The following is a 16,439-nucleotide window of genomic DNA, read 5'->3' as shown; positions in this document are numbered from 1 at the left end:
TATGGAATATGTATCAGTATTTCTGGGATTTTGCCAGAGAATTTAATTGGAATGCATTCAACTGGCATCTTATCAGATCGCTTCAAAGTTTTTGTTCGGAAATTAACTGAGTGGAGTGACATAATTGTGTCATAAATTATATCATGTATCTGTAGCATAAAAAGCAGGAAATTTGCTTCTCCATTCAACCATTTGACTTTCCAAATTTGGGTCCCGTTTGTTCATTTTATCTGTTATTAGCCAACTTCCACCTGTTCCCAAACCAGACACCAGATGGCATTGCTTAGACTGACCCAGACAAATGCAAGTTCCTTCCCATCCTTCTGCAGTGTTTCCAGATTTTCAGTGAAAGTCCATCTGCTCACAGTATTTTCACAATGTGCTAAACAACAATTTTGTGTGTGCTTTCCGAGAAAGAAGCTATTTCCCCACTTGTACATTCAGTAATTAAATCATTGAGAAAAAAAATCTCATGATGATTAAGAATTATTCAATTGTTGCCAGCAGTAAAGATTCATTGGGACTTTCTGAATCATACTAAAACATACAAATATTTATATTTTTTAAAAAAATGATTCCTACCTTGAACATGTCAAGTGATTGATTATCAATTCACCCTTGTACAATACTGAGGTATGTGAGAATTTGTATTCTATATATTTATGTTGATTTTTAGTAATACAGCCAAACAAAGTAATCCTGAGTACTTTATCAAATGATAATATTTTTTTAAAAAAAAATGGTTTAGAAAACTAAAAAAATATTAGGATTTATTTACTTGCTATGTTAAGAAAGATGTAGCCAATGTAGTAGTTCATAGGTGTTTTGGATCAAATGCTCCAAAATTACTAAAAATTGAACATGGAAGATTGGTCTTATAGAATCTGTCATTCTAAATACCTGGTGGAGTCCATATTGCAGTACTTTGCTTTAACATTATGTTACATGCATATATAAATAATATCATATCATACTGTATCATTTATTTATTTTTTATTTTTATTTATTGGGTTTGTCAATTGCTTACAAGATAATAGGTATAAGTAAAAACATAGTTATGAATACATGGATACATATAAGAAAAAAAATAAATAAAAGAATCAATAGGACAGGGATGGTAGGCACGTTGGTGCACTTATGCATGCCCCTACAGACCTCTTAGGAAAGGGCGAGGTCAATAGTAGACAGTCTAAGGTTAAAGTTTTTGAGGTTTGGGAAGAAACCATAGAGTCAGATAGAGTATTCCAGACATTGACCACTCTGTTGCTGAAGTCATATTTCCTGCAATCAAGTTTGGTGCAGTTTACCTTGAGTTTGAATCTATTGTGTGCTCTTGTATTGTTATGGTTGAAGCTGAAGTATTCATTGACAGGTAGAACATTGGAATGTATGATTTTATATACTATACTTAGATCAGACCGAAGACAGCGTAGTTCTAGATTTTCTAGGTCTAGAATTTCAAGTCTGTGGCATAAGGTATTCTGCAACTAGTAAAGGAGTGGAGAACTATTCTTGTGAAATATTTCTGGACTTTCTCAATTGTGTTAATTTCAGATATGTAATGTGGGTTCCAGACTGATGAGCTGTATTTGAGTATTGGTCTAGCAAATGTTTTGTATGCTCTAGTTAGTAGTGTAATATTACCAGAAAAAAGCTACGTAAGATTAGATTAACAACTCTTAACACCTTTTTGGTTATGTAGTTACAGTGGGCTCTAGCACTTAGATCATTAGAGATGAGTACTCCAAGATCCTTGACGGAGTTTGGATCATCAACAAGGTCTTGACTATTCAGCCTGTATCATATCATATCATATCATATTAATCCTATTAGATGAGCCAATCAATCTATCTAGTCTAACATCCAGCATCACATGATGGGCAAGCAAGTGCACATAGAAAATTTGCAAATAGGAAATAACTTCTTGCAGTTTTCTCTTCCAGGTATTGCAAATTTTCTGCACTAAAGAAAGGAAGAATATAGCTGAAACCATAACTCTAAAAGTTGTTTTAGCTTTTCCTTCCATTAATAGGGAAGTAGCACACTTTAAAATCATAATACTACCTGAGAACTCGCTGGTTTAACATACAATTTTTATAACTGCATTTTTCATCTCATATTTAATTTTAAAATAATTTAAATTTTAAGCATATACAATGTTTTAAATATTATTCTACTTAAGAGTGATTATTCTTCATTCCTCTTTAGCCTGAGTTTGCATTTTTGCACTTGACAGTTAATCTTCAAATGTGGCTAATGTATCAATACGAGGGTCCTTTTGATCTACATCATCCCTACATATCTTCCGAAGAACTATTTTGGGGAAAATCTTTATGCACTGACAAAAACATTTTGAAAATGTGTTTTTAAATGGAAGCTAAACCACTCTGGCATTTGTAGCAACAGTTATGATTGTAGAAAGATTGAAAATCTATCTCATAGGATAAAATATTCTGAAAGTTTTATGTTCTGCATATGGTGATGATATGCAATAGTTTGCTTAATAGTGCAGCACATGAAATATTATGACAACACATGCACAACTGGCATTTAATTTGAATTAACAAAGTTGGAAAAAACATGAATAGCAAGGATTCTGGAATGCTTTCCAATCATTACCAGCAGTGCCATTGGAAATGCCTACATTTTCTTTTTGTAGTAATAGTAACAGTATAATAAATTTGGAAGGGCCCTTGAAAGTCTTCTAATCCAAAACCCTGCTCAAGCAGGAAACCCAATGTAAACTCATAAAACATTTTGTATACACATTTTATAGTTGACAACAGAAAGAAGGGAGGGGATTTCAAAGAGCAGGCAACAGTATGAAATCGAAAGTACATTCCATTCATATTTTCTTCAAAGACTGATTAGATGGCTGAAGTTTTAATCAGGAAGGAAACACTTACAATGGAGTAATTGGTATCATTCTAATTTGATGCCTCGTTCATAGGAAGACATTGGGATTTTTTTTCTTTCATTATTGTTGTTTAGACTGGATTTGGCATTGTGTCCATCCTAGAGATTATTCTATAGAATAAAGCAAACAAATAGAATGTTCAACACCAGTGTGTGTGTTTCTACAATTGGTTTGTTCTTAATGAATGTTCAAGGGTACTAATAATATTAGAAGACTGGAATGTTTTAAGGGAGATTTGCATTTTATTCTATTATATAATGTATGTTTGTAATAGAAATTTAGATTTTTCAGCTATAGTTAATTTCAGCAAATAACCTCTAGTAAATTTTTGTCTTCCCTAAATGTGTGAAAATCCAATTGCTTGATTTATTTAATTTTTAAAAATAAATTTTAAATATTTTTAATCCTGACAATTATTTTTATAAATAACTCAAGGTTGTGAACATGCCTAATATTCCTTCTTCCTCTTATTTTCCCATAACAACATCTCTGCAAGGTCAGTTGGACTGAGAGAGTGTGATTGGCCAAAAAGGCAATTTTTCATTTCCTAGTTGGGACTGACTGACTGACTGACTGTCTCCTGGTTTCTAGTCTACAACCTTAACCAATAGGCAAAATTGGCTCTTATCCTTTGTGGGAAAGATAGTCACATTTACCAATAAAGAAGAATATTTGTAGCTCAGGGATTCAATGAGCAATCCTTGATGCTCTCTGTTTTTTCTTGCTAGCACTGATGATGTTTCCAAGTTTGGGTAATGAAACATCTGCAAGGAAACAACTAAGCTCAGAGACTACCAAGGAACCCTCATAATCACATTTTTCAGTTGATCATGCTACAGTGTTTTCATTTATATATAGCATTTAGATTCAACTTTTACTTATGAGAGTTAGATATCTTTCTTCCCTTTTATTTTATTTTGAGCCAAGTGGCACACTGGTTAGAGTACAGTACTGCTGGCTACTTCAGCTGACTGCTGGCTGACTGCAATTTAGCAGTTCAAATCTCACCAGGCACAAGGTTCAGTCATCCTTCCATCCTTCCAAGGTGAGTAAAATAAGGACCTAAATTGTTGGGGGCAATATGCTGACTCTATAAACTGCTTAGAGACAGCTGTAAAGCACTGTAAAGCAGTATATAAGTGCTATTGCTATTTTAAACTGTATGTAAACTATGTCATCTGCTAGAATATTGAAAGTGAATAATCCATTATAATCTTTGCAATCTTCACTTAATCAGGATATCCCGAGATACACATTTTTTAAAAAATGTGGGTGTACAATTCACTCTTCTTTCATGCTGTTTATGGAAATTACTTTCTAAGACTTACTTCCAAATTCTTTATGGGAAGAACCAATTGAATGAGTCCTCTAACAAATCACCCTGATTGCCAAGGGAAAATGGGAGAGTAATTGGATACCACTGCAAATACTTATATCTCAGACTGATCAGGATCAAATTATCCTTCTTTGAATGCATTATGTGAAGACACATTATTAGGCTTTAATACTGGAAAAGGTGGAAAGAAAAGGTAAGAATGGGGTGATCGGCTTCAACAGGGATAGACTTTGTTACAATGGCAATGCAGCTACAACTGGAAGAACTCTATCTTTATCTTTATCATCTTTATCATCTCTATCTTTATCATAAAGTTACATTAACAGACCTTGCATGCAAGGGTGGAATTCAAATTTTTAACAACCGGTTCTGTGGGCATGGCTTAGGTGGTGGGCGTTGCTTGGTGGTCATGTGACTGGGTAGACATGGCTTGGTGGTCATGTTATTGGCTGGTGTGGCCAACTCAATATCACTCACATCGAGGAACGAATTTCCTCGCCTGGCCTCACATGACTGTGGGGATGCTGCAACAGTTGTAAGTGTGAAAAATGGTCATGAGTCACTTTTTTCAGTACCATTGTAACTTTGAATGGTCATTCCACACAACCAAAGTACCAGCAAAGGAGGGGGAAAAAACTCTAGAGACATTCCAGAGACAGGAAGTCTAGTCCTGCCAAGAATTTAATAAGGGTTAACAGAGAAGCAATTTCTGTCAACAACACCAGAATGTTTCCTTCTTGCCTTCCTTACAGGATTAGGCCAGTAATTTCTTCTAACAACCGGTTCTCCAAACTGCTTAGAATGTTAACAACCGGTTCTAGCAAATAGGTGTGAACTGGTAGAATCCCACCCCTGCTTGCATATCTGAAAGTACTCCTCCCTTCCCTTATTTTTACTCTTTAGAAAATTAGGGAGGAACCCTTTCCCACGACTCCTCCTCTCCTTCTGTACAATAAAATGTTTTCTTTCATCCTGCAGCTCTTTCTCCTGATTCCCAAGATCATTCCCACATACAATCACAATGGCACTTAATCAAACATCACTCAGTCAGAACCCTTTGTTTGATTCAATCAACCAGTATTCATAATTTTATAACAAAATAAAAATTATATATATATATATATTCTGAGGTTCTCGCGGTATTTGTATGTGGATCTTTGGTTATTCGGGTTTTCTCCCGCGTAAGATTGGAAGTATCTAGGCAACATTTCGATGAAGTCTCATTCATCATCTTCAGGCTTCTGTCTTCAGCTCTGTGCTTCTCAGAGTGATGTGAGCTTGCAACTGCTTCTTCCTTTTAACTGCTAGTGGGGGTGTGACTTGATTGGGTGGGGGCTTGGCTGTGTTCTGATTGGGTGGGGGGTGTTCTCATTGGTTGGGGGTTTGGCTGTGTTCTGATTGGTTGGGGGGGTTGGCCACGTTCTGATTGGCTGGAGGTGTGTTCTGTTCAGGTGGGGGCTTGGTTGTGCTCAGGTTGGTCTTAGTTATTGGGGGATTTGAGCTGGTGAGCTGCCAAACCAAGTTAACCAACCTACTCCTAGACCCCACATACAAACCCCTAAAGACAGACCCCACCACCTACCTAGAAAAAACCACCAGATCCAAAATAAAAGCCTCCCCCATCAGTGAAGAAATCCAGCAAAGAATCATAACCAGAGAGAAATCATCCAGATGCCCTAAGCTTTATGGTCTCCCCAAGATACACAAAGAAGGAACTCCACTTAGACCAATAGTCAGCTCCATAGGCTCACCTCTACAAAACCTAGCCAAATTTCTCGCCAAACAACTACAGCCCTATGCAGAATCCATCAACTCACATGTAAGAAACTCATTCCAGTTCATCGAGATCATAAAGAAACAAAACTTACAACCCAGCGACCTACTAGTGAGCTTCGATGTCATATCCCTCTTCACCCAAGTGCCAATAAAAGAAGCCTTGACAGCCATCCAAAACAAATACAACCCCCTCCAGCACATCCTAGATCTGACCAACCACTGTCTATCCAATACATACTTCACCTACAACGGACAAAAATACAACAAATAGAAGGAGCACCCATGGGATCACCCCTCTCACCTGTCATCGCAAACCTCTACATGGAACACTTTGAAACACAAGCTCTAGAAAAATATGATCACAAACCCAAACTCTGGCTCAGATACGTAGATGACACCTTCATAATCTGGCCACACGGGAAAAAAACTGAACAACTTCCTCACACACCTCAACAGCCTACACCCCAAAATACAGTTCACCATGGAAACAGAAGCTAACAATCAACTTCCCTTCCTAGATGTCTTGGTATACAAAAACCCAATGGCTCCCTAGGACACACCATCTACCAGAAGAAAACACATACAAACCGCTATCTACACGCACTCTCACACCACCACCCAGCACAGATCAATTCCGTAGCTGAGACACTCATCTCCAGAACAAAATGCTTAGCTGATGAACAACACCTAAAAACCGAACTAAACACTCTCACCAACGTACTAACAGCCAATGGATTCCAAAGAAAGAAGATTACCAACCTAATCCAAAAAGAAACCCCAACCAAAATCCAAGACAGAGAACAAGAGAACGGCAAAGCCCTCCTCCCATATATAAAAGGCACTACAGACAAAATCAGCAAAATCCTCCAAAAACACAACATTAAAACAGCATTCTGCACAAACAGAAAAATATCCACCATCCTAAGAAACCCTAAAGACAAAATCGAGTTAGAAAACCAAGGAGTATACGAAATCCCTTGCACCGCCTGCCCCACCACATACATTGGACAAACTAACAGAAGAATAAGTGCACACGTTGAAGAACATAAGAACTTAATCAAAAAGAAGAACCGACCTCTTCCCTGGTCCAACACCTCAAAGCCACAGGACATGAGATTTACTTTAAAAATACCAGAACTATCGCCAAAACCGAACACTTCAACAACAGAATAATCAGAGAAGCCATAGAGATAGAAAAACGCCCACACAGCATGAATAAAAGAGATGACACCTCCGCTTACCAGCCATTTGGAAACCCGCCCTCATGAACAGACGAGTGCCTAACATGATGAATGACACCAGACCCACACCCACGAGGGCCACACAAGATGCCACCACCACACTTCCACGTAAAAGCAGACTCACACCCACACAGAAGATGAGACACGACCACAGACCAGAAGCCGCACTGCAGCTGCATCACTACCCACTTCAAACCCCTCTGAGCCATACATGAAGCGAACTGACCCCCACCATGAAGATGCAGCACGACCACGAACTCGAAGCCAAACAGCAAGATCACAGCTCACCAGCTCAAATCCCCCAGTAACTAAGACCAACCTGAGCACAACCAAGCCCCCACCTGAACAGAACACACTTCCAGCCAATCAGAACATGGCCAACCCCCAACCAATCAGAACACAGCCAAACCCCCAACCAATGAGAACACCCCCCACCCAATCAGAACACAGCCAAGCCCCCACCCAATCAAGTCACACCCCACTAGCAGTTAAAAGGAAGAAGCAGCTGCAAGCTCACATCACTCTGAGAAGCACAGAGCTGAAGACAGAAGCCTGAAGATGATGAATGAGACTTCATCGAAACGTTGCCTAGATACTTCCAATCTTACGCGGGAGAAAACCGAATAACCAAAGATCCATATATATATATATATATATATATATATATATATATATATATATATATATATATATGTATATATATATATATATATATATATATATATATATATATATATATATATATATATGTATATATGTATATATGTATATATGTATATATGTATATATGTATATATGTATATATGTATATATGTATATATGTATATATGTATATATGTATATATGTATATATGTATATATGTATATATGTATATATATATATATCTTAAGTTTTCGCGGGTACTTACATGTATGGCATTCAGCTTTGTTCGGGTATTTTCCCAACGTCATTGTAGTTGTGTTTTTAAAGTTGTAGCAATGTTTCGGCAGAATCTCATCTGCCATCATCAGGCTTCTGTATTGAGTTTGTCTGTGAGTCAGACTTTTACAGTTGTTTCAGTTTTAAATTTGGGGCTAGCCTCGTGCTGTGTTGGAATGGTTTTTTCTTCATCCTGATTGGTTGGGAGTCTTGGTCTGTGTTTATTGGTCTTGGAGTTTGCTGTGTTCTGCTTGATTGGTGTTTCTAATATCTTCTGTCTGTTTTGTGGCTTTTTTTATCTTGATTGGCTGGCAACATTGTGTTCCTGTATTGGAGGCTTTTAGTGCATCTTGGCTCCGAGTAAATGGACAGCTATCATTTATTAGGAAGCTAGGTTTCATCTGGGTGCCTGGTTGGGGTGTGTTTGAGCTGGAGGTATCAGGGGGATCTGTTTGTGCCCAGGTGTTTGCCTGGCTTGTGGTGTGGAGATTTTTTTTGTTTGTGAGTGCAGGCTTCCAAATAATTGATAGTCTGGTGGAATCATCTCTTCTATTCATGCTTTCAGGTCTTTTTTCAATCTCTATGGCTTCTCTGATAATTCTGTGGCTGGGGCTTTCTATAGTGGCTAGGGTTTTGGTGCCATTAAAGTTGATGCTATGACCTGTGGGTTTTTGTGTGTTGGACTAGTGAGGAGGTGTGTTCCAGCTTTTTTACTGCATTTTTGTGTTCATCAAGGCAGGTACTTATTCTTCTATTGGTCTGTCTGATGTATGTGGCAGGACATGATGTGCAGGAGACTTCATATATGCCTTGGTTTTCCAGGTCAATTTTATCTTTGGGGTTTCTTAGGATGGCTGCTATTTTTCTGTCTATTTTGAAGGCAGTCTTGATGTGATGCCTGTGTAGTATCTTACTGATTTTGTCTGTTGTACCTCTTATGCAGGGCAGGACAGCTGTTCCATAGGTCTGTTCATCTTCTAGGTCTCTATTATGTCTCAGTGTGTTTTTGTGGATCAGGTCTGTGATTTTGCTTTTGTGGAAGCTGTTGGCTGTCAGTACTTTGGTCAGGGTGCATAGTAAAATAAAAACTGAACAATAACTGTAAAATAAAAACACATAAAAACTGAAGTGTGCACCCTGACCAAAGTACTGATGCATGGCTCAGGCTAAAAGCAAAAAAAGATAAATAAATACAAGAAACCGAGAGCAATTGATTTAAGTATATTCTTTCTGTGAATTCACATGGAAACTTCTGCTTTTATTTACTTACAGCTAACTATCAACTGCAAACAAACCAAACTGTCATGACACACAGATAAAAATGATTTAACTTCAATCATATCCTCAATCCATGCTGTCAGTCTTGACTTAAGGGCTGATGAAAGTACGCAAAACATGTATTTTCTATTATTATGCCATCAAGCATGTATCGTCATTTGCCTTCTCCCACAAGTGCTTTTGTAAAACCCTGACAGCAGAATTCTAATAAAATCATTCCATTCTTTTTTATTAGTAGAGTTCAGAAATTCTACAGGTCTAAAGATTTGTTTAAAGATTTTGTGCAAAGGAGATTTATTCTATAATATGAAATACCACAGTCTCAAGTAAAACAATGCTAAAAGTCGCACTAAAGTTTCATAAACCCACACTCAGTCATGATGACTAAGAATTTAATTCATTCACTTCAATTTCTATTTATGCAAAATTTTAAAGAAATTATTACTCTGAATTAGGTTGCCACCTCTTTCTTACTTGTGGCAATTACCTGGTCTTTAGAGTTTCCATATCATGAAAAGAAAATATATGGTCCCTTGCTAGATAGGTTAATTTCAGCATAGAGAAGGCAATAGGAAGGAAGAAGGGGGTGGGGGACAAAGATAATAATCATTGCTAATCTATGTTATTAGAAGTAGAAATGAATATTTTATCCATTCTCTAAGGCTAAGTCAACTTTTAGTATAATACTCTGCTGTGGTCTTATAATATTTAATCCTATTTTTTCAGCAACCATCTAGATCAGGGCTGTCAAACTCGCAGCTCCCATGCCAGATACATCATGCCCTGGCCACGCCCATGCCCGGCTTAGCAAAGGGGGAGGAAGGGGGGGGAAGGTCACAATACGTCACATGACAATGCCGTGATGATGTGAGTTTGACACCCCGATCTAGATGAGCCAAACAGATCTTGAAATCAATATACCTCTGCAGCAGCAGAGTCCTGTTAAAAATTTGATTTTCTAATATTTAGAATTTTTATCAAAATTCATCTGATATGCAATACCAAACACTTTTTCTAAATCCATATATATTGCACTTCTAGTAATGTGAGTGTGTGTGTAGTGCTCAAGGGATACATTTATATTCATTTTGTTTTGTCTTCACTGTGAGTTGTATTGTGTTGGGGTCACGAAGGGAGGCTCAGCCAATATCATTGTACACATGTCATACTCTGACAATAAAGGTTTGAACTTGACATCAATAGATCTCACAGACAAATTATAATAGGTAATGAAAATCACATACCAAACACTTTTTACCTTTATTGACATTTTAATCAGAGCAAAGTTATCAGTTTCCAAAGGAATTAATAATGTAATGTAAGTAAGTAGATAAATCAAGTATCCGACATTATTTTATACTGTATAAAATAAAATACTTTTATTTTATACAGGAAGTTTTCATTGCAAGTACTGTTTTATTTTTTATTTTTCCTTTTTAGTAGATATTATATTGCAAAATAAATATAGTTAGACAAAATGTATTACTATCAAAAGGATTAGGGGCATACATTTGCTTACAAACAACTGATTTTCACATAGATACAGGCAACAATATCTTAAATTTATCTTCCAAATATTAAAAATGTATTTCACTATCAAACCAGAACAAATTAATTTATCTTTATCAGTGGCTGCAATGTGGAGCAAGTAAAATTTTAGTTAGCTAAAAAAAAAATAGTTATTTTTTTATTTCTCATTTTCTTTCTTTGACTTTTATAGATGTAATGGATCATGCCATTTAATTTTTCAAATAAATACAATTATATTTTGCTCTCCTGCCAAAGAGAAATGATAATAATAATATGGGGCATAACCTCTTCAGTTATGTATATGATTTACAAGGATAAACATTTAATCCAACTTTTGTTTATAAATAGTTTTTTAACATTTTTCCAACAATTTATAACATATCAACACTTTCAACAATGTTACAGCATCATCAGCATTCATATTCATATATTAGTTATTATATTGCTTTTATATCTATTGTCTAACCAGGTGTACCAGGCGTTCCAGACTAAATAATATTCTGATTCACCTCTATCTTTTAGCTCTAAGGTCAGCCTGTCCATCTCCGTGCAATCCAAAATCTTTCTTATCACTGTCCCATCAGATGGTATATTATCCTGTTTCCAGTACTGTGCGTACACAATTCTGGCTGCAGTTGTTATATGTAAAATGATGTATTTGTTTGTCTTAGTATAATGTCCCCTTATTATTCCCAATAAAAACAGTTGAAGTCTGAATTTAATTTTTTGTTTTATTATTTTCTCTACCCACTTTTAAATTCTACTCCAGTAACTCTTGGCTTCTGAACATGTCCACCACATGTAGAAAAAGGTGCCCTGTTTACTATTGCATTTCCAACATTTTAGGTTTCTGGTTGGGAACATCTTTGCCAATCTAGCAGGGGGAAAGTGCCATCTATAAAACATTTTGTATATATTTTCTTTATACATTGCTGATAAAGTTAATTTATAGTTTTCCCCCCACATTTTTCCCAATATTCTAATTCAATGCTGTATCCCAAATTTTTAACCCAAATTATCATTGTTTCATTTACAATTTCTTCCTCCATTTAAAAGTTCAAAAGAAAGTTATATATTTTAGATATCACCTTCTCTTCCATTCCCTGAATTATTTTATCTAGTTTTTGTTGATCCTTATAAAACCTATATTCTTCTTTATCTTTTTTATATCTTGTCTGGATTTGCAAGTAGGGCCACGAATCAATATCTATACCTTGTTGGTTTAGTTCTTGTGTTGTTCCTTGTAAGTCAATCAGTTCCTTGCATTTTCTCATTTTATTTAAGTCCATTGCATTGGGGTATATCATTGCCTCCATTGTTGATAGCCAGCCTGGTATTTTAGTGTAATGGGTTTTTTCCCCCCCACTCCTGAATAAGTGTGTCACTGATCTGAAGTCTTAAGAGTGGTTTTTGCTTTTCCTTTTGCTTTTCCTTCCATTGAAAGATAAACTCCACTGCAACTCTGCCACAAGCATTTCAAATCATATACTTTTGAAAATGCAGGCCATGGCCCTTGTAGATAGACTTTTTGCATGAAATAGAAAAAATGGACTTATGATTTGTGATTTTGATAACTAGGAAAAAAAATCCTATATAATAAAAATGAGGGTTTTTTTTTGCAATCATAGCACAATAAATTATTTCATTTGTAGACTACCACTTATTCCTGTTACATTAAGTTTTACTGCAGTAAAACAATATAATGGCTGTGGATATAATTTTTCTTTCTACTTTCCTGTATAAAACACTTCTTTTCTGGTATTCTTGTGCGTAGCTTGGCCAAATTGCTAGAAGCAAGCCTTTGCTTTTCCCCCTGCAATTACTTCTCATAATTACTGTAACTGCTTTCTCCTGCAGCTTAGTTTAAAGGTGTTATAACTTTCTTTTAATTCCAAGGCCAATCACTTACTGATGAGCTGGTACTTATGTTGCATAAACGTTTAATAAGAATTAAATAAGAAGTATAAACAATAAGTACGGTTAATTAGAAGTATGAGATATTGCAATGGAATTCCATATAGGCTGGGAAATCCTTTCAAGAATCAGCTTTAGCATAGGCCAGCTTTGGAATGGTGCCAGGCATTCGCTGTAATATTTGGGGAACGCCTGCCACTGACTACTGGTGTGATAAGAAGACAGCACTTCCCAGTTGAAAGGAATGTTAGGCTGTTTATTTCAGTCTTATCACCTTTAGTTGATAGTTACTGCCTATACTAGACTTTGTCACTTAAGTTATACTTTTCCTTTGCTTTGCATCTCCCACTGTAGTGCTTTTGCAGTCAATTATTCTCAATGTATCCTTTCAGTTTCATCCTCATTTCATGCTTATTTATATCTACAAATCTCCTGTTCACATTTTACTGTTTCAAAACATCCAGGATACATGCACATCGCAGATAGGTCCATAGATATTGATACTAGCTTTAAAAATTATTTGTTGATCAAGGCTTCCATACAGACAGAAGTGCTGAGTAAGGTACCAAACCAATCCTACCCGTTTTGAATGGCAAATGCATGAAGATTTTCATTCTTTTTTTAATTAAAATAATTACTTAGTAACATGGACAACAAAATAGACTGTCAGCCTCAAGAGATAATCATCCCTACCTATCAAGATATCTTCGGCCCCTAATTATGACTTATTTGTTGCTATACTCTTTACTTCTCTTTCGGCTGTCATGAAACGGTGGGAGGGGGGAATCTTGGAGGGGAAGAAGGCAGGAGGTGTTTTGCATTCCTTTGCTGGGTAAAGAAAGGGAGGGGGGATTCTTTGTGGTAACTTTCCATTTATTACTAACCTCTGTCCTTTTTTCTGCGCAACTGCAAACTTTTATCAAAATATGTCAAGGTCACTGACAGTAGCCTCATCATCACCTAGAGATGACCACATGATCCTATTCAGAAGTTTTAATTGGAAGAATCATTTGATCTCTGGAGGGGGGGAGCAATTCTATCCCTTTGTATATGCATTTTACCCGCCAATAATTTAGTTTCGGAATTGATTCTGTTTGCTACCATTCATTTCCCAGTAAAAGATAAATTCTGCTCTACATCATGGAGTCTGAGTATTTCTTTCTTGGGATTTAGAAGGAGCACAGTCTGACATAGACTGGATTTATATCTATCCATATTCTTGTAATTAATCAAACTCTATTATAGGATTGTCCTAGAAGACAAGCTACCATGTCAATCAGGCCCATAGATATATATGTGAGTAGACAGTGGTGTAGTCTGAGAGTGCAAAAGACATTCTCTTGGACTTTGTGCAGTTAAGTTGTGAAATGTAACAGATAAACTGCTGAACCAGAGCATTTTGATCTTAAGGTTATTTCAAGCATAAGGTAACTACTGGTTAACTCGAGGGGAAAAATAAGAAGAAAAATAGTTTCAGGAAAAAATATCTCTCATATCACATTTCAACTGACATTGAATCAAGGAAACAGAATTGACCTCTTTTGACCTTGATATTGCCTAGTAACTTGCCTTTGGATCATCCATTTCCTTGCTCTGTTGAATTCATCAACCAACAAAGGTTAGTTGATAGCAGAAAGCTGGGGAGTAAATATCTTCTATTTATCTTTATATCTTATAGAGGTGAATATACAGATTCAGATGAATAGATGTTATAAATCTTCATATATTTCAGTTCAGATTTTTAAAGAGAATTAATATGATGGAATTAAAAACCAACATTCCCTAATTATTTTATTTCAGCTGGAATGAGAAGCTACATAAAGTGACAGTGTAAATAATAATGTTTACTTTGCATGTATTAAGCAGTTATTGTCCCATAACTGATGTCAGCATTTAAGTATCAGATCTTTGCATTAAACTCTACACTTGGTATCTTTGGTCTAACTAACAGTAGCAAGCTGTACACATATGTCATATAGAGTTAGATCTCTTACCTTGTTTATTTGCATTTGCCAGCATCTATTTGTTGAAATTGATAGGTAATGGGTGTTAGACTTCAGTAAACAAAAAGTAGATTAAAATGTGGAGTTATGATATATAACACAAATGAATGTATGCTGATATTAACCACCAAGTAATAAGTAGAAGATACTTAAAGCCATTTTGGGTGCTTGTAATTTAATTTTTAAATAGAGTAGGATGAGAAGGTAAATACTCCATTTTAAAAATCTCTATCCAGTCTTTAGAGTATAGAATGAGTTCTACTACCTTATAAAAGTAACCAAGAGGTCCATTGCATTAATATATCCAGAAAGTAATTTACTAAATGCTTTTTTTTAATAGTTCATTTATCTTGCTGTAATGGTTTTTCATTTATACAAAAGACAAACACTGAAGTAAATAGAGTGTCCTTCTTATTGGTTATCTTTTAAGACGAAATACAAACTTATCTTTCTTTTGGCTTTATTTGCTATGAAATGTTTGTGGCAGTACTTATTATAAGGATAAATAGGTGGTTCCTTAATAGTGCTGAAATTGTCTCTTTATATCTACCATAGAAGTGTTTCCTTTTTATTCTGCAGTATTTCTAAATGGGAACAAATACCCCTTTGTAGCTTATTGGCTCTACGGGATATTCCAACTTAACAAAAAATTATGCTATCTTTCAAGGAAAGTTGTATGATTTTAAGCAAACGTCCTACTCAATATATTTTATTGCCACAAATCCATCAGATTCCCCGGTGACTACCAAGAAGAGATGAGAAAATAAACTAAAGTTTTCACATCTGTCTTTTTGGACAGATGTTTCCTTTCCTCTTTGCTACAATTTTTCTTTTTCTTTTTTAATATATTCTATGGAAATGATGTTGACTGAAACCATCTGTTCTCAAAATATTAAATATGCTTCAGAATGTTGTTACGGTCACATCATTTCCCTGCATGGCTTTACTGTAAGCTTCTTCATTCTTGAATCCATAACTAAGAATTTTTTAAGTAAAAAATACCACAATAAAAGCTAATTCAAGCTAAGACCAAATGAAAAGAAAAATATAATGGGTAGAAAATGAAAAAATGGAAAAATAGAAAAGAAAGAAAAAAGAAAAATATAGATATAGATAGATATAAATATACCGTATTTGCGGCGTATAAGACGACTGGGCGTATAAGATGAGCCCCCAACATTTCCACTCAAAATATAGAGTTTGTTATATACTCGCCGTATAAGACGACCCCCCCACTTGGAGGCATGCAAATGAAAGTGACGCGCCTGCCCCCTCCTCCCGGGGGAAAGTGAAAGGCCTCCTCCCTTAAACAGCCCCCGCATGTGCGCCATCGGGACTCCAAGGGTGGGGGATGGACAGCTGCCAACTCTCTCTCTCTCTCTCTCTCTCTCTGTGTGTGTGTGTGTGTGTGTGTGTGTGGTGTGGAGGGTAATTCCAGCTATCTCTGGCCTCCGCTCAGTTTTAAAGTCGCTTGGCCGGTTCCCAAGTCGCAAGCGCACGCTGGCTGGGAGACGCGGCGCTGGGT

Source organism: Notechis scutatus, chromosome 5, assembly GCF_049901735.1.
Source record: "Notechis scutatus isolate UNSWTSFEM ecotype Mainland chromosome 5, rNotScu1.2, whole genome shotgun sequence".
Lineage (NCBI taxonomy): Eukaryota > Metazoa > Chordata > Lepidosauria > Squamata > Elapidae > Notechis > Notechis scutatus.
Note: the sequence above shows the minus strand (reverse complement) of the source record.